General features: G+C 47.5%; 1 long non-coding RNA gene across 1 annotated transcript; it reads right to left on the bottom strand.

Moving 5' to 3' along the window:
• Positions 1–1,813: 1,813 nt before the first annotated feature.
• Positions 1,814–22,274, bottom strand: LOC138266962 (uncharacterized). The gene is made up of 3 exons (XR_011199758.1): positions 22,175–22,274; positions 19,184–19,299; positions 1,814–2,080 (listed from the first exon to the last, which is right to left on the bottom strand). It is a non-coding gene; the product is annotated as an uncharacterized lncRNA (long non-coding RNA).
• Between the last annotated feature and the right edge of the window lie 1,482 nt (positions 22,275–23,756).

Here is a 23,756-nt window from a genome sequence, read left to right as displayed (position 1 = left end):
TGCCCACTATCACCAAAGCTGCACAGTGCTCCTGCTGCAGCTCCCTAGGAGCCCACCATCACCAAAGCTGCACAGTGCCCCTGCTGCAGCTCCCCCAGTGCCCACTATCACCAAAGCTGCACAGTGCCCCCGCTGCAGCTCCCTCAGTGCCCACTATCACCAAAGCTGCACAGTGCCCTCGCTGCAGCTCCCTCGGAGCCCACCATCACCAAAGCTGCACAGTGCCCCGCTGCAGCTCCCTCGGAGCCCACTATCACCAAAGCTGCACAGTGCCCCCGCTGCAGCTCCCTCGGTGGCCACTATCACCAAAGCTGCACAGTGCCCCCGCTGCAGCTCCCCCAGTGCCCACTATCACCAAAGGTGCACAGTGCTCCCGCTGCAGCTCCCCCAGTGCCCACTATCACCAAAGCTGCACAGTGCCCCCGCTGCAGCTCCCCTCGGAGCCCACTATCACCAAAGCTGCACAGTGCTCCCGCTGCACCTCCTTCGGTGCCCACTATCACCAAAGCTGCACAGTGCCCCGCTGCAGCTCCCCCAGTGCCCACCATCACCAAAGCTGCACAGTGTCCCCGCTGCAGCTCCCCTCGGTGCCCACTATCACCAAAGCTGCACAGTGCCCCCGCTGCAGCTCCCTCGGTGCCCACTATCACCAAAGCTGCACAGTGCCCCCGCTGCAGCTCCCTCGGAGCCCACTATCACCAAAGCTGCACAGTGCCCCCGCCGCAGCTCCCTCGGAGCCCACTATCACCAAAGCTGCACAGTGCCCCTGCTGCAGCTCCCTCGGAGCCCACTATCACCAAAGCTGCACAGTGCCCCCGCTGCAGCTCCCTCAGTGCCCACTATCACCAAAGCTGCACAGTGCTCCCGCTGCCGCTCCCTCAGTGCCCACTATCACCAAAGCTGCACAGTGCCCCGCTGCAGCTCCCTCAGTGCCCACTATCACCAAAGCTGCACAGTGCCCCCGCTGCAGCTCCCTCGGAGCCCACTATCACCAAAGCTGCACAGTGCTCCCGCTGCAGCTCCCTCGGAGCCCACTATCACCAAAGCTGCACAGTGCCCCTGCTGCAGCTCCCTCGGTGCCCACTATCACCAAAGCTGCACAGTGACCCCGCTGCAGCTCCCTCAGTGCCCACTATCACCAAAGCTGCACAGTGCCCCCGCTGCAGCTCCCCCAGTGCCCACTATCACCAAAGCTGCACAGTGCCCCCGCTGCAGCTCCCCCGGAGCCCACCATCACCAAAGCTGCACAGTGCCCCCGCTGCAGCTCCCCTCGGTGCCCACTATCAACAAAGCTGCACAGTGCCCCCGCTGCAGCTCCCTCGGTGCCCACTATCACCAAAGCTGCACAGTGCTCCCGCTGCAAACTCCTCTCTCTGCCCATCGTGATACCACCAATGCTGCTTTGTTTCAGTTATTGCAAACTTCTCTGAAAGCATGTTATCTCTCCACCAGTGCCACACTATCCGTGCTGCAGAAGCTTTCCTTGGTGCCCATACATTGGCACCAGTGCTGCACTGTGCCATCCCCTGCAAAGGCCCACGGGGCCCATCCTATGTTGCTTGGCTTCAGATTCTGTGAACTGCCTGGAGTGCCCACTCTGCCCCCCACACGCTCTACTCTGCCTAAAGCTGGAGCTTCCAACCGCGACCACTGTGGGCGCGCGGTACCTCTAAAGCCTTACACCTCAACGGGGGCTCAGGGGTTACCCTGAACCGAGGGGTAATGTGCCTCAGACACAATGACCAAAACAGCTTTTCAAAATACAGTGAATAAAGTAAAGGACTGACTCAAAAAAGTAAGTTCTAGAGAAAAGTTTAGAAACAAACATGAAGTTTTATTTCACAAATTCAAAACATACAATAACAAAGAGTAGAAATAGAGATGCAGTTCTGGTGTCATTCGAATGCATTAATCATCGCCATGAAGGCCTTCGGTGAGTAGAACAACGCAGAATACGAGGCAAATCATAACAGATCAAATGTGCTTCAAAATCACTAAGAAATAAGGCAGCGTCACCAGGGGTCCGGAGCCTCTTCCGGCTAGGGTGACCACCTGGCACTGAGGCAAATTCTGGACAGGACTGTAAAAAATTCAGGACAAAGGGTCAAAATTCAGGACAAAGGGTCAAAATTCAGGACAACAATTCAAGAACAAACGTCAGTTTTACAGACACACGCAAGAGAGGCCATGCCTCACTGTGTTGTCAGTGCATTTATTTACTCTTTTTTAACATAGCACTATTTATTCACTGTGGACCTTTTGTGATTGCCTCCTGGTGTGCTACATTCAGGTGTCACATTACGTCCTTGTTCAGTAGTAAATTAATGCCCTTCACGGCAAGGCCATCACCCCTACCCAAATCTACCCGATCTTTCCTGAAGAGAAAGTAACAGCAAAATTTTGATTATGTTTCTGAACATTTCAAAACCCCTGGCAAACAGTTTGGGAAACATTAAGGTAATTAACCTTATGCTAGTTTAAACAAATTGAACAAAAACATCTGGCTTACCCCAACCGCCCATGGACTTTAAATCTAATTTTTTTTAAAGAGGCAGGGCAGATGGTCTGGGTGACAGTCTCACACCTAGTGACAGGATGTGAGGTACCCACAAGTTCTCTGTAGTCTCACAGCACTAGAGTGTACGTCTGGGACTCTACATTTATCTCAGAAATGGGAGCCCGGACTACCAATCAAAGATAATAAAAGAGTAGGATGAAATCGAGATCAAAGGGGAGATCCACGGCAAGTAATTCAAAGGGTTGTTTCTAACAACTGGATAAATAAAGAAGAGAAGAACAAGGTGGGCCAATTCCTAAAATCAGACAAGATGGGTCTGGATGAAGGTATTGGGTACCTGTGGAGTTGTCTGCACACAGGAACAAGCAGCACCCACCCACCTTGGCAAACTCTTCTGGTGCAATGGTCTGCTGTTAGTGCTTGTGAAGGGTGAGCAGGGGCCAGACCCCTTGCAAGGTTGTGCAAGGCAATTGCCCGCTTTGTCCATGTCTTTATATGGTTTTGAAATTGAGCAAAAGCCAAACTAGAGATCTGGGTTATCCCTAAGTGTCAAGTACATATAGAATCTTCAAAATATTTGGGATGTAGATTGCACAAACAAAATTTAAAAATTTAATTAGTGTTTCTTTAACATATGACACTGTTTTCGCCTTCATACACAATTAGATCTCAGATTGAACTGGGAACCAGTTACCTTTTGATACCTAGTGATTAATATCTACCATTCTTACACTGATTTCCAGGATGAAAATCTCGGCAGAGCGAACGGTCCCTCCAAGCCCAGTTTGCTTTTTGGTCTTCTCTTCTGCTTTCTGTAGAGGCCATGTGGCACTAGCGAAGATGGTGTGCTACCCCAATGATAGTATTATTTTGCAAACCTTCCCCTGCTCGTCCTTCATTCCTTCTTCAGACAGGCCACACATCTGATTTGGTCGCTGTGGCGCCATCGGGAGCTCTTTCCACTCTCAAGCTAACTGTGACTGAGGGTGGATTAGATCTTCTGGACTTAGAATGCTTTTATTCAGCTGCAGATGTCCAATAGGTGTCTCACTGGCTTTCTGGCCACCTCCCTGCATGAGATGGGTTTTACCAGTAAAGACTTTTAAGGAAGGCTTAATGCACTGCTCATCGTTTCCTATTGACCATTCTATGGATCACCATCTGGGGTTATCATGCATGGCTTTCTCTTGCCATGCCAGAACCTGTAAACTCACTGACACGAAGAAACTCTATGCTCCTGCACTACCTTTGCTAAGCCTTCCCACTCGCACAGGATGGCTGTGCTCAGAGCAACTCCATCAGTGGCATGTTGCAGGTGTCTTAAAATTGGGGACTTTGTTTCTGAACAGTGAGCTACTAAATTTCCAAACCCTTGTGGCAGACTACCATCTTCACCCCGGTCAACTCCTTACTTACAACCACCTTAAATAATCATTATATGCCCTATTTCATGTCTGCTACCTAGCACTAACCCTACAAGAGGTGTACCAGAAGCTCTGTACCATAGGAAATGGTGGCAAACTGATGGAATGGGTGTACAGACCTATCCTGCAACATGGAAACCACTCCAGGTCTTCTTGTCATACTACCTGGGTGATTGATGTAGCCAAACCTCTGCAAGATATGGTCTAAAATACTGGACTTTCCCCACAAAGTATCCCACAGCTGTCACTTTAAGTAAATTCATAGTGCTTCCTTGCGAATGCATTCTGCCCGTTGCTTGCCATTGGCCTTGTGGTTTGTAACTCACAATTTGTTGCTTTCAATTTGCTGGCTTTATTTGTTGTAGGCTATACAGCTTGAATTTGTCCCTTCCCTTGCCAAAACCTTATTTACAGTATCCTGCAGAGTGCTCCCTTTCTGTAAACAGGCCTGTAAATCTTGTTCTTATCTTATCATATTTGCTGTGCATTCAAAGAACAAAGTCAAATGTCAGGCTCTGTCTTCGGTGGGAACTTAGGGGGTTATTACAACTTTGGAGGAGGTGTTAATCCGTCCCAAAAGTGACGGTAAAGTGACGGATATACCACCAGCCGTATTACGAGTTCCATAGGATATAATGTATGTATGTATTGAGTATTTATAAAGCGCATTCCGGCCCGAGGGCATCGAAGCACTAACTGGGTGAGGCAGGGTCTACTAACAGGAGGCTCCAAGACTTATTGCGGGAAGAGCCAAGTCTTGACCAGTCTCCTAAATGTTAGATAGTTGTGTTCTTGCCTTAGATCCAATGGGAGTGACTTCCAGATTTTAGCAGCCGCAATGGTAAACGCTCTATCTCCCCACTTCGCCTTCTTGGTGCGGGAAGTTTGGATTCGATAGGCAGAGGCAGATCGCAACAGCCTATTCGGCCTATACGATTGCAGTTTGGTGGTTAGAGCCTCAGGCCTAATCCCATGGACAGCCTTGTGAGTGATACAGAGAGCCTTGAAAGAGAGCCGCTGGGCTACCGGAAGCCAGTGTAGATTTCTAAGGCACCTCTTAGCAGAGGCCCCGCAGGGCAGTTTCAGTAAAAGCCTAGCAGCAGTGTTCTGCATCACCTGTAGCTTATTCAGCGATTCTTTATCCAAGTTGAGCAGAAGCGCATTCCCGTAATCCAATCTGGAAATGACTAGAGCCAGAGTAGCAGTAATTCTGCAGGATTGTGGAATAAAAGGAAATACTTTCTTTAATTTCTTCAGAGTCCACATGCAGGTCTTGATTATCTGATTGACCTGAGGTTTGAATGACAATTGATCGTCAAACAGTAATCCTAAATTTCTCGAGGTAGACCCTGGTATAGGGAGAGTGCCACACTCTTCAGGCCACCAGATGGAAGACCAGTGTTCCCTCTTAATCCCAAAGCACAGAATCTCAGTTTTTTCACAATTAAGTTTTAGCCAATTGGCCTTCATCCAGTTATTCACTGCTGTCATGCAAGAGTTGAAGCGAATGGCCACTTCCTCCATATCTTTTTTAATAGGGATGATAATCTGAGTGTCGTCTGCATAAGAAGTTGGAATAAAGCCGAAGGAGCGAATTAGCTCTGCCAGCGGTGCCACATACACATTAAATAGCGTAGGGCTGAGGGAAGAGCCCTGAGGGACCCCACACGGCAAGAGGTAGGCTGGGGATCTAAAATCACCGCTGCTAACTGTGGCCCACCTATCTGATAAAAAGGATTCGATCAGCTTAAGAGCCTGATCTCTGATGCCTACCTGATGTAAACGGTCTAGCAGAATGTGGGGGGCAATGGTGTCAAATGCTGCCAACAGGTCCAGTAGAACCAGAAAGACCCCCTGCCCCTCATCAACCAATCTGCGTATGGTATCGGATGATGCAATGAGAGCTGATTCAGTGCTATGGGATTTCCGAAAACCATGTTGCGAGCTGTCTAGGCCCTTTGAGGCTGACAGGAACTCAACCAATTCTTTATTAAGATGTTTTTCCAGAATTTTGGCTGCATAGGGAAGAAGGGCTATTGGGCGTAGATTAGTCAGATCATCGGGTTTGCCAGTTTCCTTCTTTTTTAAGGGAATAATAGTAGTTTCTTTCCATGCCTTAGGATACAAACCTGTTATAAGGACTTCCTGAATAATAGGGGCCAGCATAGATGCCGGTAGCTCTGGTACTAATTGAAGGATGGCAGGGGGGCAGGGATCCATAGGGGAACCTGATTTACATTCCAGAAGTAGCTTACACATGACCTCTTGAGATGGCACTTTAAACCTAGAAAGTAGAAATGGCTTATCTGGCGACCCATTGGGTGTCAGCACAGGGCGCAGGACTCGTAATACGCTGGTGGTATATCCGTCACTTTACCGTCACTTTTGGGACGGATTAACACCACCTCCAAAGTTGTAATAACCCCCTTAGTGTTTACTTTCCTTTCTCTGACTTCAAAGTGAGAGGATTTATGCGACAATCTTGCTGGATACTGGGGTTAGGAAAGAGTTTTTTCTATCACATGACAACATTTAAATAGACTTCAGAATATATCAGAATTAGAAGTACAAATCAAGCACATTTTTGTTAATTCTGAACTGTGCTGGAAACAAATACCTTTACATGATTAAAACAAATCATTGCATTTGGTGATGCAATTTCCAAACATCATCGTCTGTGCACAATATAGTTTGATTTGAAAAACTGTATATCTGTGCAAATGTAATGGTCATTTCAATCAAAAATGTGTTGTCTGTAATGGCAGTGTGTTACCACACCATGCATGCTCCACTCCACTCTGCTCTGCACCCTACTCTGTATCACTCCACTTTACGCCACTCCATGCCACTGCACTCTTCTCCATTCGGAACCACTCCACATTATGCCACTGCTCTCTATGCTACTTCACACTATGCCTCTCTACTCTACTCTGTTCTACTCTAAGCCACTGCACTTTACGCCTCTCTACACCACTGCGCTCTGCTCGTCTGCACGCCATACCACTCCAGTCTAGGCAACACCAATCTAATCCACACAACTCCACTCTCTGCCACTCTGCAACGCTGCACTGTACGCCACTGCACTATAAGCTAATACACTCTGTGCTAATGCGCTTTACTCTGTAACACTCAACTCTATGCCCCTGCACTCTACATCAATACACTGTACATCCTTCTAATCTACTCTGCACCTCTGCACTCTATGCCACAGCACTCTACACTACTTTACTCTATGCCATCACACTCTATGCCACTTTATGCAACTCCACTCTAACCTGCACTTCTCCACTCTAAGCCACCTCACTCTACTGTGAAATAATCTACTTTATGCCACTGCACTCTGTGCCACTGCATTCTATGCCACTGCACTCTACCCTGCACCTCTCCACTCTATGCAACTGCACCCTACTCTGAAACAATCTATTCTACGCCACTGTACTCTATACCACTCTGACCACTGCACTCTAGTTCAATGCACCCTACACCATTGCAAGCTGACACTCTGCAACACTGCTCTGGCCGCCACTATACTCTACACCACTCTGCTCTGTACTACTGCATTTTGCACCAATATACTCTATTCCACTGCATTCTATGCCACTCTACTCTGCCCAATGCCACTCTATGCAACTGCACTCTACACCAGTGCACTCTAAACAACTGCACTGCCCTTTACTCTGCACCACTGTACTCTATGCCACTGTTCTCTGTACCACTCTACACCACTGCACTGACACTCTACTCTGCAACTCTGCACTCTACAGCACTCTACTCTATGCCACTGCACTCTAGGCACTGTACTCTACACCACTCTACAATACTCCACTCTGCACCACTCTAAACCACATAAGTCTACTCTGCACTCTATGACACTGCACCACTCTGCATTACTGCACTCTCTGCTACTCTATTGTATGCCACTCTACTCCACTGCACTCTATGTAACTCTACCCCATGCCACTCTATGCCACTGCACTCTGCGCCAATGCACTCTAAACAACTGCACTGTACGCCACTGCCCTCTACTCTGTACCACTGTACTCTACGCCACTGCTCTGTGCCACTCTACTCCACTCTACATCACTGCACTGACACTCTACTCTGCAGTGTTACACTCTCCACCACCGTCCTATACACCAATGTACTATGTACTACTGCATTCTATGCCACTGCACTCTATGCCACTCTACTCTGCATCACTCCACTCTACAGCACTCTGCCCTACTCTGCACCACTCTACACTACACCACTGCACTCCCTGCAACGCGAGTCTACTCTGCAATCTATGCCACTGCACCACTCTACACTACTGCTCTCTCTGCCACTCTATTGTATGCCACTCTACTCCACTGCACTCTATGCCACTCTACTCTGTCCCATGCCACTCCATGCCACTGCACTCTAAACCACTGCACTCTACGCTAACGCACTCTAAACAACTGCACTGTACCCCAATGCACTGTACTTTGCACCACTGGGCTCTACACCACTGCTCCTATGCTACTCTACTCCACTCCACACCACTGTGCCACTAGCTTTAAGCCATGCTGAACAGCAGCTACTCTGGTGTATAACATGGCTAATTTCTAAAACACATTAGTAAAGCCAATAACTATTTCGTAGATGAGACCTATTGCTTTGCCAATGTTTGTTCGTACTATGAGGTACCGAAGTACCTGAAAGAACTGTAAAAAATACAATTACATCATAATAACTGCTACAAAATGCGCAAATAAATTTCGGTTAAATAAAAAGTGCTTCTCAAATAAAGATTTGAATAATATACAGTTCATACCTAGTGCTAAAAAAAATTATAACACTACATTAAAACCACACACTCCACAGCTCACCTTTGAACACCATTACAATACCTCTCTGAAAGAAATATCTTTGCCACCAGAAAACTTCAAATGACTCCTTTTAGTAAAGTCAATGCAGGTTTTCAAGCCCCTTTGTATTTGCAGATGTACCAGTTGCGCACATTTGCATGTCTTTAGGGAAGGAGACCCCCTGGCAAGAAGGCCTTTTCTTATCTGTCTGCCCCTCCCTCCCTCAGAGCACAGGAGACCCCCTGCCTTCCAGCCCAGCTGGGGAAACTCATCTGCCTGTAATTTCGCCCTGCCTCCGTTGCCCTTTAGATGAAAGGCTAAAATTACGGACAAATGCCGTCAGTTAAAGCTTTCATCACGGACAACGGACGGCAGGGCGAAATTACGGGCAGTCTGTGAAATTTACGGACGGGTGGTCACCCTACCTCCGGCTCACCACAAACTCCAGGGGGATTAAAGCCATTTTCTCCATAAGAAAGAATTGCAACTGTGAGCAAAGGATTACATCTTCAACAAATCACATTTCAGAATTATAAATCGGTACATCTCCATAACTCTAACCCACCGCACGAGTGCTGACCCAGCCCTGCTGAGGTAATATCACCTGGACGTGTCAGAACAAACCAGGCACACAAACAACAGCGAGGCACTGGGCTGGGTGCAATCTGCCTGCAGGGTGGAAAGACCTCGGTAATGTGTTTCTCTCTCTAGAAAGCTCTTTGAGAACAATGGCACATATTTATACTTTTTGACGCTAAACTGCGCTAACGCAGTTTAGCGTCAAAAAATTTAGCGCCGTCTAACGCCATTCCGAAGCGCCATGCGGGCGCCGTATTTATGGAATGGCGTTAGCCGGCGCAAGCAGACCGGCGCTGCCTGGTGTGCGTGGAAAAAAACCACGTAGACCAGGCAGCGCCAGCGTAGGGGGAAAATGGCGCTAGGGCGTCTTAAAATGGCGCAAGTCGGGTTGACGCTAAAAAATCGTCTTAACCCGATTTGCACCATTTTTTCGACGCCCAGACGCCATTTAAATGACTCCTGTCTTAGTAAAGACAGGAGTCATGCCCCCTTGCCCAATGGCCATGCCCAGGGGACTTATGTCCCCTGGGCATGGTCATTGGGCATAGTGGCATGTAGGGGGTCACAAATAAGGCCCCCTTATGCCACCCAAAAAAATTTGAAAAATATAAAAAATTATACTTACGTGAACTTACCTGAATGTCCCTGGGGTGGGTCCCTCCATCCTTGGGTGTCCTCCTGGTGTGGGCAGGGGTGGCAGGGGGGGTCCCTGGGGGCAGGGGAGGGCACCTGTGGGCTCATTTTGAGCCCACAGGCCCCTTAACGCCTACCCTGACCCAGGCGTTAAAAAGTGGCGCAAATGCGGGGTTTTTTGACCCGCCACCTCCCGGGCGTGATTTTTGCCCGGGAGTATAAATACGACGCATTTGCGTCGCCGTCATTTTTTTAGACGGGAACGCCGTCCTTGCATCTCATTAACGCAAGGAAGGCGTTCACGCTAAAAAATGACGCTCTTTGCCCATACTTTGGCGCTAGACGCGTCTAACGCCAAAGTATAAATATGGCGTTAGTTTTGCGCCGAATTTGCGTCGAAAAAAACGACGCTAATTCGGCGCAAACGGAGTATAAATACGGGCCAATGTCCTTCAGAAAGAAACTAACCACAGCTTGCTGCGGGTAGCGCCAGCCAGGAATATAAACAGAGAATACAGATCAGGATACAAGAGGCATTCTGAACAAGACAGTGTTGTGGCCTTGCTGATGCCTAGTGAGCCTACGCTACAAAAACACCCTTCAACAGGTTGGTTTCCGGTATATTAGCTTCATGTCAGTGCACACGTGGTTAGATTAATTGCTCTGCACAATGTTAATAATGCACATTTTGATTCAAATGCACAGACGCGCAAACATCATCATATTGGCAATGCTGCATCTCTCCTCGGTGCCATCGCTGCAGGTTTGGCTGCCGCCTCCCTGCACTCCCATCACACACCACCAAGCCGCGTTATTTTACGTCACCTGAGGCCCGGGTCCCGCCTTCCTCCTCCTCGGACTTTATCATTATTGAAAACTGAGCGCATACCACAAAAAAGGTGATGTCCTAGTGGGTGGGAGGAGGGAAGGGGTGCGGGGGGCGGTGCTTAAAGCAACATCTCCACCCAAGACACAGCCCAGCTTTCACAACTCAATTCTCACTTAAGCTTGATATGAAACAAAGCAAAGACTATATAACTTTTAGAAAAATATAGTGTTTGAAAAAAGACAGAAAGAAAATGTATGTCCAGGAAAAGAGGCCCTGATGGTATTAAGGTCAGAGGAAGAGCGCCCCAGCAGAACATGCCTTTCAGATCTCGCAGAGAATAGAATATGTGCAACATGCACACAGTGAGAGGAAAGGCCAGCTTGTGATGTGGAACAAACAGCACAAATAGTCTTTAAATCAAAGAAAAGGAGAACGCAGGGGGTTGGAAAAGTGTGGTAACTGTGGAGAGGTTGATTCAGAGTAAAGATGAAGTTATTAGACATGGTAAGACTATAAAGTTCATTCAGAGGCCTGCAGCAGGTAATTTCTCTGGGATAAAAACAGTTTTGCACCTTGCGTTTCTATCCTGGGAAAATGTAACCTCCTCAATCTCAATTCAGCATGCTGGAACGAGGGTAACCCGCGGTTTTGCTTACCGCGTGATAAAACCGCAATTGTTTCCCTGGCTCCCACCCGCACAACTCACAAAACACAATTTTTTCAAACTAATGTCCTCAGGGAAAAACTTATACAAATATGTGTGGGGAACTAAAGACAGAGGACAATAAGAAAATGTAGAGATCATTTCAAATGGGGTAACTTACACCTGTGCACGATTCGATTAACTCAGAATTATCCCTTAAAAAGAAAAGTAGTTATATATTAAAAGTAGAAATGCTTTGATACCACAAGAATTGGGGGAAGATTTGAAATATATGTGGGGGATGTCTGGACAGAACCAACAACGTCTGCTGGTATTAGGAAGCATTGTCCAGGACCGAGCAGTACACAGACAAGCAACAAGGCACAACAGGAGCTGGGTGCATGTTCTCAGTGTTTAGTGAAGAGGGCCGGGCTCGTCCACCACTGAGTGAAAAGCGCTTGTACATGTCAGGTTGGGGCTCACTGAGTGACAAGAGCTTGTACATGTCAGGTTGGGGCTCACTGAGTGGCAACAGCTTGTACATGTCAGGTTGGGGCTCACTGAGTGGCAACAGCTTGTACATGTAAGGTTGGGGCTCACTGAGTAACAAGAGCTTGTACATGTAAGGCTGGGGCTCACTGAGTGACAAGAGCTTGTACATGTAAGGTTGGGGTTCACTGAGTGACAAGAGCTTGTACATGTAAGGATGGGGCTCACTGAGTGACAAGAGGTTGTACATGGAAGGTTGGGGCTCACTGAGTGACAAGAGGTTGTATATGGAAGGTTGGGGCTCACTGAGTGACAAGAGGTTGTACATGTAAGCTTGGGGCTCACTGACAGACAAGAGGTTGTACATGGAAGGTCGGGGCTCACTGAGTGACAAGAGCTTGTACATGTAAGGTTGGGGCTCACTGAGTGACAAGCGCTTGTACATGTAAGGTTGGGGCTCACTGAGTGACAAGACGTTGTACATGTAAGGTTGGGGCTCACTTAGTGACAAGAGCTTGTACGTGTAATGTTGGGGCTCACTGAGTGACAAGAGCTTGTACATGTAAGGTTGGGGCTCATTGTGTGAGAAGAGCTTGTACATGTAAGCTTGGGGCTCAGTAAATGACAAGAGGTTGTACATGGAAGGTCGGGGCTCACTGACTGACAAGCGCTTGTTCATATAAGGTTGGGGCTCAAGTGATAAGAGCTTGTACATGTAAGGTTTGGGCTCAAGTGATAAGAGCTTGTACGTGTACGGTTGGGGCTCAGTAAGTGACAAGAGCTTGTACAGGTAAGGTTGGCACGTAAGGCGGGGATCTTGGGACTCCCATCTGACCAAGTTTCTTGCTGCCGAAGCAACTCACGCCGGTGACAAACAGGCAAACATAGTCCTCACAAGAACTAAACATTCAGTCAGTGTGTGTCACTTCCACAATATGTACAGGACCTATATTGCAGACATAGGGGGTCATTCTGACCCTGGCGGTCCATGACCGCCATGGCGGAGGGCGGCGGAAGCACCGCCAACAGGCTGGCGGTGCTTCCTGGGCTATTCTGACCGCGGCGGTAAAGCTGCGGTCAGAAAAGGGGAACCAGCGGTTTCCTGCCGGTTTTCCCCTGGCCCAGGGAATCCGCCATGGCGTCGCTGCTTGCAGCACCGCCATGGGGATTCCGACCCCCTTCCCGCCAGCCTGTTTCTGGCAGTGTCCACCGCCAGAACCAGGATGGCGGGAACGGGTGCTGTGGGGCCCCTGGGGGCCCCTGCACTGCCCATGCCAGTGGCATGGGCAGTGCAGGGGCAACCTAACAGGGCCCCACAAAGATTTTCACTGTCTGCTTTGCAGACAGTGAAAATCGCGACGGGTGCCACTGCACCCGTCGCACCCCTGCAACCCCGCCGGCTCCATTCCGAGCCGGCTTCCTCGTTGCAGAGGCTTTCCCGCTGGGCCGGCGGACGGCCTTTTGGCGGTCGCCCAGCGGGAAAGTTGGAATGACCGCCGCGGTCTTTTGACCGCGGTGCGGTCATTCGGCGGTAACCGCATGGCGGGCGGCGACCGCCGCCCGCCGCGGTCAGAATGACCGCCATGGTCCTTTCCTTATGCCAGTCCTCACAAATGTCTTAGCTGCCGTCACTTAGTCCATCCTGGTCACAGGTAATGCTTTACAGAAGTAGAGTTCACCCTCTCTACTTAAACGTTCCCAACGTCACACTCTTTTGTAATATTCATTTTTAGTCATTAACTGAAAAACTAGAGGGTTGTGGTGTATCTATGAGTAGTGACTGTGCTGCAGAAAAGATGGTGACGAGTAAGCTTAACAACACCTGGCACAACAGGCACATTGAGGCCTTCTTCACCCAATGTTTTAGCTTACTCACTGAACAAGGGAGCTCCACCTGCGGGTTTCTCCAAGGTGGAAGATATCAAACCTTATTTCACCTCTGAGGCACTCAACAGAAGGTATCACTCAATCCTTCTATTGTGACACTATGAATGGCCTTGGAGACTCAAACCGTCTAACTGAAGACGCTGCTAGCCCGGCCATTCCCCGCACCAGGCATGGGACGCGCACAGCCTCCCATGGCTTGAACTGCCCAATTCTAACGCTGGGTAAGATACCTCCCAGGCAAAAAGTGATTCAATCTGTTCCTGTCTGGTAGCCAGCATCAAACGTACCTGAAAAATCCATTCCTACACGTTTTCTCATACGCTTGTCAAGTTTCTAATAAACTATAAAGTGCTGTAGGGCTTAGGTTAAGCGGAGCAAATGCTCCATTCAGCAAGAATCTTAAAGTCTAACAAATTAACTGAAACAAATAAAGGAACGAAAGGCCAATATTCAGCAAAGTGTTCTCTTTGGAAAAGCCATTCTGTACGGTCATGCAGAACACAAACAAAAGAAGTACTGTTACATAATCAAAGCTAGCGCCACCAACCAAAATAAACACAAAACTTTTATTACTCTTTAAATAAAGGAACAGAAGACGCATGCATTAATGTAGCACTAAAACAAACTAACAATACAGACGCTTGGACTTCAAACTAAACAAATAATCCAACCATATAAACAAACAAGGCTAGAGCCGGTATTAAACTTGAAAAATGTCCATAGTAAAACAATTACTGGGAGAGGACCCAGTACAGCCCTGGAGCCAGGTCTCAATGTACACGACCCACAGTATTTAGATGTTATCCCTTACCAAAGGCATGACTGTATCAATTGTTCCAGATTATCAATACTCCCAGTTCTGTTTCTTTGATATTTCTGCCAGCTAATTATTGGCTGCCTTGCTCAGGACCCAATAAAGACCTACAATAAATGTCCTGAGGAAAAACCGCATTGTGATCCTGCAGCCGGAACTACTTGTAGCGTTGTGTTTTGATGGGAGAACCAAATGCATGGAAGATGGATCTGCACCCCTGTCCACCATTATCCAACTACAAATGAATCTGGTTTTCTAATTTATTTTTGCCCCAGCACCAACAATATCTTGCGCAGCTGCTGAAGGATAGGACATAAATATATCCTGAGACCTACAACCTGTTCTGAGGTAAATTGGGGAGTGCTCCTTGGCGACACTAGACTATCACCTGTGTCATGCCGACATGTACACTGAGCGGTGATGGCAGCGTAGTGCGCCTTTCTCTGTTCCAAAGTAGATCCCAATGCATATCGGCCAACACATTGTGTGTGGTGCCCAGACCCTGCACTGACATGTACGTGTTTATGCTTAATGCATGGGTATGTATGTATCTCCCTGCAGAAATGTACATTGGTTGTGAGTGTGTGTACGCTATAGCAAGTGGGAACCAATTTTTATTCCTTCCGTTTTTAATATGGCATAAGAGGATGTGTTGTCACCACCAGGAAGATGGTGGAGGTACAGTGCATGCATTTCTGAACTAAAAGGGGTAGCTCCAGACACTGAGGTGCAGAGGGAAGGAGACAGAGCCTGGGGCTATTCCCCCTTCAGTGGACCTTCTGAGGAAGGGTGATGCCAGCCGGGTGCAGAGCTTCACACTTATTCTGCTTCTGTTATGGATAGTCCTGCTTGGAGCCATCAGCATTACCATTTGCTCTGAGTCATGATCTTACATAAAGAATTGTCTGCAATGCAGAAAGAAAAGTAAGGCACTAAAGGGAATGACCCAAACTGTATTGAAAATATAGATAGTGATCCACATCCCCGTCTCGAAAATCTGCATAAAAGCGGGACCGAAACTCGTTCAGTTTCCAGTTCCAAACTCCTTTATTGACCAAAGACGGGGGACTTGCCACAGTACTTGAAGAGCTGCAGCGATCCAGGGCTGACGTCGCCCACATCTCAGAGGTGAAGGGACATCGCCTGAAATATGGACATCTTGCTGAAAAGCTGCGGGTCTGCCCAAGACTTGTGGGTCTTCCTGAGACCTAGCAGGCTCCCTGCTGAAAAAGAAAAGGGAAGAACCCTGTCCCACACAAGCAGTATGCTTGAGGAGAAGCCCAGTTGCCGAGTCCAAAAGAGCTGCAGCCCAAAAGAAGCAGTTTGTCAAGAATGTGTGTCTACAGCCGACATGCAGGGGATGTCCAGACCTCTCTGCCCAACTAAAGTTCAAGTTCAAAAGTTAGGATTCACCTGACTTCTGTGACCATCAGAGAGGAAAATGGAGGGCTTGTGTTGGCTCTGCCTTTGAGTACCTGAGGACTTCATCCCAGTGCCAGAGGGAAAGTATCCCCCTGTGAATGATGGAGTCTGGTGTCCAGACAGCCTTTACTAACCTACCACAGTCTTTACTGGCCTACACAAAGAGAAGGAGGCAAGGCTGCCAAACTGAGCTCTAGTGAGCATACATACTCTCCCCTAGCCAGTCAATGCTCCTAAATGAACTACTTGCTGGGCAACATACCCGCCTTCTGTCAGTCAGAACCTCCAGATGGACATTCCCATGAGGGCATTTATTCCTCTGCTGAGGGTCTATACTCTCCAGTCAATGCTCCTGAGGGACTCCTCCGTGAGGACAAATATGCCTCTGATAAGGGCACATACTCTTCCCTGAGGGCTCACACTCCTCTGCTGAAGGCCTGTACACTCCTTCATCCAGTTAATGTTCCTGGTGGACTTCTCCCTGAGAGCACATACTCCTCTGCTGAGGGCCTGTACACTCCTTCGTCCAGTTAATGCTCCTGATAGACTTCTCCCTGAGGGCACATACTCTCAAGCTGAGGGCCTGTACACTCCTCCATCCAGTCAGTGCTCCTGATGGACTTCTCCCTGAGGGCACATACTCTCCTTCTGAGGTCTCCAGTCAATGCACCAGATGGACTCCTCCCTGAGAGCACATACTCCTCTGATAAGGGCACATACTCTCCTGCTGAGGGCCTGTACTCTCCAATCAATGCTCCAGATGGACTTCTCCATGAGGGCACATACTCCTCTGATAAGGACACATACTCTCCTGCTGAGGGCCTGTACTCTCCAATCAATGCTCCAGGTGGACTCCTCCCTGAGGGCACATACTCCTCTGAAGAGGGCCTGTACTCTCCTTCAGCCAGTCAATGCTTCTGCTGGACCTCTCCTTAAGGTCACATACTCCTCTGATACAGGCACATACTCCTCTGCTGAAGGCCTGTTCACTCCTTCATACAGTTAATGCTCCTGATGAACTTCTCCCAGAGGGCACATACTCTCCTGCTGAGGGCCTGTACTCTCTAGTCAATGCGCCAGATTGACTCCTCCTTGAGGGCACATACTGCGCTGCTGAGGGCCTGTACTCTCCTTCGGCCAGTAAATGCTCCTGATGGACCTCTCCTTGAGGTCACATACTCCTCTGATGCAGGCACATACTCCTCTGCTGAGGGCCTGTACTCTCCAGTCAATGTGCCAGATGGCCTCCTCCCTGAGGGCACATACTCCTCTGCTGAGGGCATGTACTCTCCTTCATCCAGTCAGTGCTCCTGATGGACTTCTTCCTGTGGGCATATACTCCTCTTCTGACGGCTTGTACTCTCTTTCAGCCAGTCAATACTCCTGATGGGCTTCTCCAGGAGGGCACATATTCCTCTGCTGAGAGCAGAAACTCGCTGAGGGACTGTACTCTCCAGTCAACGCTCCAGGTGGACTCCACCCTGAGGGCACATACTCCTCTGCTGAGGGCACGTACTCTCCTTCAGCCACTCAATGCTCCTGATTGACTTTTCCCTGAGGTCATGTACTCCTCTGATGAGGGCATGTGCTTTCCTTCAGCCAGTCAATGCCCCTGATGGATGTCTCCCTGAGGGCACATACACCTCTGCTGAGGGCACCTACTCCTCTGTTGAGGGCCTGTACTCTCCACCAATGATCCTGAGGGACTCCTCCCTGAGGGCACATACTCCTCTGGTGAGGGCACATACTCCTCTGCTGAGGGCCGGCATTCTCCCTCAGCCACTCAATGCTCCTGAGGGCACATACTTTACCAACACTGTTCAGGGCTCCCAGACCGGGAGGACCCTGGGGGTACATACTCCACTGCTGAGGGCACGTACTCTCTTCTAGGTACCAATGAATGACTCAAAGAGGGGAGTGCTTTCCTCCAGCATGGAAGATCTCCTAGAGGGTCATGTCCAGGAAGGAAAGATACTCTCCTCTTGAAGAATTCCCTGGGGCTCATTCATACCTAGCTTCTACAGCTCTGATTCACTGACTAACTTGTGTCACTTCTTTGCAACAGGTTTATTTGTCAACTGTGAAGAATGCTAATTTTTTCCTTCTTTGCTTTCTTCGGTTCTCTGCAGTATTGGTAACTGAAGAACACAGTTCAGTGTCTGATCCTTCTGTTAGTTTCTACCTTACGTTTTCCCCTTACATGATTTGATGCCTGTGTTTCAAATCAAACCTGCAGGACTGTTCTGTTTATTTGTTCCTGAGTGACTGGGCTTGGATTACACAAACTCTCCCTGGAAGCATCCGGGCCAGCTATCAGTTCTCTCTGGAACCTCTAGTATTTTAAATTCTATTTCTTATCTCCTTATAAAAGTAGCAAAGGCCCCAAAAACATGCCACAAAGGTGATTCTGTGGGATGCTGAGTGATGCACATCTATATTCTCCTAGCCCTAAAGACTGATTATTTCACTGCACTCACTCATCATCAATGGGGGTATGCGAGGGGTTTCTTTCACATTTCACGCACCCTGCATTTAGCACACGTTATGGGGTTCGGTACTGAACAGACATCTGACCTATTACATGGTTCAGGACACAACTTATCCAATTAACGTCTAACTTCTCCCGACACCCACAAAAAGTGCTTTTCTTGCCATTGCCTTCTCTCTGGTGTTCACATCAGACTGCGCGTTAAGCTATGCTCTCTGAAACATGGAATTAAAAGTTGATGAAGAGTTCCCCGTCAGTTGACAGATAAACAATACTAAAGTATTTTGCATGTCGAATGACACACTCACAGTGGTTTGCAGCACACAGATATACATCACTAAACATCACGTAGAAAGAGTAGATTTAAGAAGTCAAGTAGATTAGGAATAAATGTACGTGTCTGATCAGACCCATGTACAGATCCCCTCAAAACAATAAATATCACACACCTAGACAACACACATTTCCTCCCACAGCACACACCACGCACAATAATGAAGAAGCATGGATCTTCAGCTACACATTTTTATGTCTGAGGAAGCGAAGAGTGTAGTGGTAAATGTACTATAAAGTATCTGTACTCGTCACCAGGAGCAACAGGTTGGGAATTAAATAACAAGGCATTTACCTCGTGACGCTGGAAGTTCAGAGTGGCCGTTTGTTGTTTCGTTGTGAAGCTGATGTCGACGTTCATCTTCATCATCCTCCTTTTTGATCACAAGGTTAAAAAAACAATTGGGCTTCCTGATAAAACAAACACTGACTCTTAGTGGTGTATCAATCAGAATAACTATCATACTGATTTAGGCTTTCATCATGGCACACTAATGCCTAGTGCATCGTCCCCGGTTTAACTGCGCGCTCTACTTCACCTATTCCTAGATGGAAAATCCCTCCCAACACAATTGCTATTTACCTGCACTGTTATAAAGTTCCTATAAATCTAGTAGGACTATGCATTTGGTCAGCATGGACTTCAGAATACAGGGACTCGGTCTACATATACCATGAGTACATGATGACATAATTCCCAGCCAGCTCACAGTGCCCCATCATGACCCTGAACCTTACCAGTGTACCAGATGTTATCAGCAAATTCCAACAGGACACTCTCACTCCCAAAGAAGACATGGAAACAGACCGGCCCTTTCACTGTTAATGTGCATGCCCCAGGTGGACTCAAGAAAGATATGGAAAATGAAACAAACCACTGTAACCAGCCTTATAAGAATGGTAAAAAATATAAACAGTTCAACCATGGTAATGTTCCTACCATGTTACACTTCTATCTGCCATTACCTGCACTATGAGAGTGTAGTGGGAGTACCCTGTGCCAGATTTATTGGAATTGCCTAACCCTCATACCTGGCTATGATATGCAAGGAGTCGGTCCGATGCAGAACAAGATGAATTGACCTTTGCAAGATTGAGGTCGGAGTCAGCAGGACTGCATCTCAGTCACAGGGGACTGCGTCTCAGGATGATTCCAGCAGAAGTGCTCCTCTGCTGAATATAACACAGGCAGTTTACGTACTAAAAACACTGTTCATATTGCACTTTTTCAAAGATGCAGAGCGGATACGATGGTTTGTCTGGAGGCTTAGAGCTGTCTCCACCGGCCAATCAGGAAACAAGGGCATTGTGTTTTATGTTCCTAACCTCGGATAAAGTGTGCAGACTGCATGACTAACTGAGAGTACGCTGCATGTACAGTGTGTTCTTAGTACATTATTGTTGAAGTGTAAAAACATGTACAAAGTCACAATCAGAAAAAGATGTCAAGCTAGAATGTGATTTCTACAATGGAGACAGCGTGGGCACGAACATGCTTGACCACAGTATCGGCTGATTCATAATATCCTCTTTGCACCATCACCTCTGCTCACAGCTGTCAATCACACCATCTATTGTACCCTCAAAATCAAGAGGTACATGTCTATAAGCAACTTGAGGAAATCCTGCACCCGGAGAAACTCAAGATCTACCAAGACATCCTCGGAAGGCCGACCACAGCCCTCAATGTCAACAAATTAATGTAGCATCTATATCTCATCTCAATCCACAGATCACACCCTTGTGAATGACAGAGCACCATCGACTCACTTATCTCCCCTCTCGCATCACCACTACCACCTCTAACCTCACCGCAAATGACTTTTCATTCTACGTCTACTCCTCTAAGATCTTTATCGTTCCATGTTTATCACCAGAAACCCACTCTCATGTCTTTGTTCCCCATCACAACGACACACTCCCTCCTCCAACAGTATGACCCCGCTCTATTCTGAGTATCACCAAATGCCTCCTTTGACCCTTGATTCCTCAAACAGTGAATCCACTTCACTGTCATCTAGAGTTCTGTCTTTAAACTCTCATTTGTTTGCATATCTTCGTCCTTGCCAAAAACACCACAGTCTACCCTGCCTCTCTATTCAACTGCCTTCGAGTACCACAGTTTCCATTTCTCTCCAATTTCCTTGACCATTCATTTTTCCACCACCTCACAAACTACCTCTTTAGTTGGGTTTACTAAATCCATTGCAATGGCTCTCACATACATCTCCAACTTCGTCACTGCTGATCTTTGAAGTCACCTTTCCTCTATTCTCACTGTCCACCACAACGCTGCTTCATTCCTCGCAATCTACTCTGCTCTTGATACTCAATTCCCTCAGCAACTGAATTTGTCTCTGTCCACCATGTTCTTGATGCTCGATTCCATTGGCATGAATACTTCACTCCCCACTTTGTAACCAGCTGTCACTGTCTTGTGGTGTCCCTCGCTTTCACTGCCTCCCACCTGACCATTCAAGGCTCAGTCCTGGCTCTTCTGCTATTCCACCTCTACACCACCTTCCTTGGTGACACCATATTCTGCTTTGGCTCCTCCTGTTCTATGTTATAAGCCAATCGCATTCATGTCTTTTCTACTAACCCTCCTCCTCTCCCGCACTTCCTATGCTCTTGTAGCTACTAGATGAGGGAGAGCGTTCTGCACCTTCATGTTAACCTCCTTTAAGATCTGGTTCTTACTTCCTCGCCTCATCAGTCCTCGCCATCCATCCCGGACCCAACCGTTTTCTGCCATCCCTGACTTTTTAACATTTTCACCCGACCAAGAACTTAACCTGGAGACCAAGGCTAAATCGGCATGGGTTGTAGTATTTTACTCCAAAATCAGCAATACCTTCTGGAGGAGCCCAATCTTTGACTGCAGGAAAACTATGTGCCATTGCTGTTCCGTTTGGTTCAAGCTATATAAATATCACAAACATCTGTGGCAGAACTAAGAGCTCAGAGATCTGAAATGGGTTATAAAAGAATGTGTATAGCAACGCCTTTTAACTAAGGAATCCAAATATCCAGGTAGTTAGATGAGCCAATGACAAAATACACTTTCCTTGTGCTTTAAAAAACCAGACGTAGAGGACCAAGTTGTGTGTTTTTACTGGTCTTGAAGGCAAGTGCACACATCCACATTTCAAGTATTGGCACTAAATGCTCTTTGTGACACATCTGGTGTATAGGTACAAATAAGAATCACTACGACCAAGCAGGGCTTTTTATTGTGATGTTTAAAAAAAACCAATGAGGACCAATTAAAACTGCTCCTGCTCACCTGCTCCGGGCCCGGGAGGAGCCGCCTCGGAGCCACAAGGACAGGCAGCGACGAACCGGAAGGACAGGCGGGGTCACAGCGCACGACCCGGAAGTGAAACTAATCACAGAGCGAGCAGGCACAAGACACCGATCCCGTGCACATGCGCGGACAGGCCAGCCGAAGGAGCAGTGCAAGATGCAAGCGTCTGCGCACGCGCACTGTCACGCAGCGTGCACTACTGCACATGTGCACAGGGGAAACACGACACGGATCATTTACGTAGAAAGAACAAAGGAAACGCATCCTCTCAGGAAACACCGATCACCTGCACATGCGCCGGAAGAGTTACCAATAGCTATGCTCGTAGAAGAGACACTTATGTGCAAAGGCACAGAGGGAGTCAAAGTGAAAGTTCATGGAAGAGAGGACAACACATCAGTGGCGCACACACAGAAGGACTGAATAAAAAATGTTTCGAGCATTCACAGTAAGAATTTTAATTCTATTAAGGACACGGAGGCAAGGATGAAAAATTTGCTACCATTCACGCCAAGAATTTTCTATTCTATTAAGGACTCGGAGGCGAGGATTATGCTTCTCTCTCTTTACTACTCAAAATTCCAGCAGCCAATCAAAACACGTAAAAAACATAAACTACATTTCCCAATAGTCATTGCACAAAATGTCCACCAATCAACAGCTCCATTACCATATTAGAGTCCATAACCTTTCTGGAACCTCCTCTTTCTTTGCTTCACGAACTGCGTATTAAGAATTCATAACCAAGAACGTGAAAGAACACCCATGAAAAAAGCAGCTGATTGAAGACAAACATTCATCCAGCAAAAACATCTGAGCCAAATGCACCGTGCAAGAACTCCCTGCTATTCTGCTTTTTGCTCTGATCCTAGATATAATTCGGACAGGAACATTAAAACATATACCAATAGAGACTGCACTTAACATATTGTTGGCCCAAAACAACCACAATCCCTGGGAGGGATAATCCTCGCCTCCGTGTCCTTAATAGAATTGAAAATTCTTGGCGCGAATGATAAAACAAATTTCATTCTATGGCAGGACCGGAGGCTCAGATTATGCTAGTTCAAAGTTGCCTCAAATACTCTAGATGCAAAATCACCAACTGGTTTGTAATAAAACTGTTTGAAAGTGGAATCCGAGGACCAATCAGCTGATTTCACAATATCCAGCACTGACAGACCCAAACCCACAGATTTGGAAGCCATCGTGCCCCGAACAGAGTGCACACCAAATAACTGCGCATAAATTCCCGCTTCAACCGTTACAAAACGCAACCATGTGGCAATGGTAGCTGCAGATACAGGTTTAAAAGGTTTACAAACTGAAATCAACAATTGGCCCCTCAGACTCTGCCTAAGAGATCTAGTACATTGTTCATATTCTTTCAAACAAGCAACAACACACAACTGTTTAGAAAATGGAAAAGCAAAGTATTCGATACTGGTAGACATTGTTTTAGTTCTTCTAGATATGGAAAAAGAAACACCCTCAGGTATAAAAACTCTACCTGCAAGATCCAGGGCCATCACATCCGAAGATCGTCGACAAGCCGCTAGTC

Source organism: Pleurodeles waltl, chromosome 12 (assembly GCF_031143425.1).
Source record: "Pleurodeles waltl isolate 20211129_DDA chromosome 12, aPleWal1.hap1.20221129, whole genome shotgun sequence".
NCBI lineage: Eukaryota > Metazoa > Chordata > Amphibia > Caudata > Salamandridae > Pleurodeles > Pleurodeles waltl.
The sequence above is the reverse complement of the archived record's forward strand: the minus strand, read 5'-3'. Positions and strand labels throughout refer to the sequence as shown.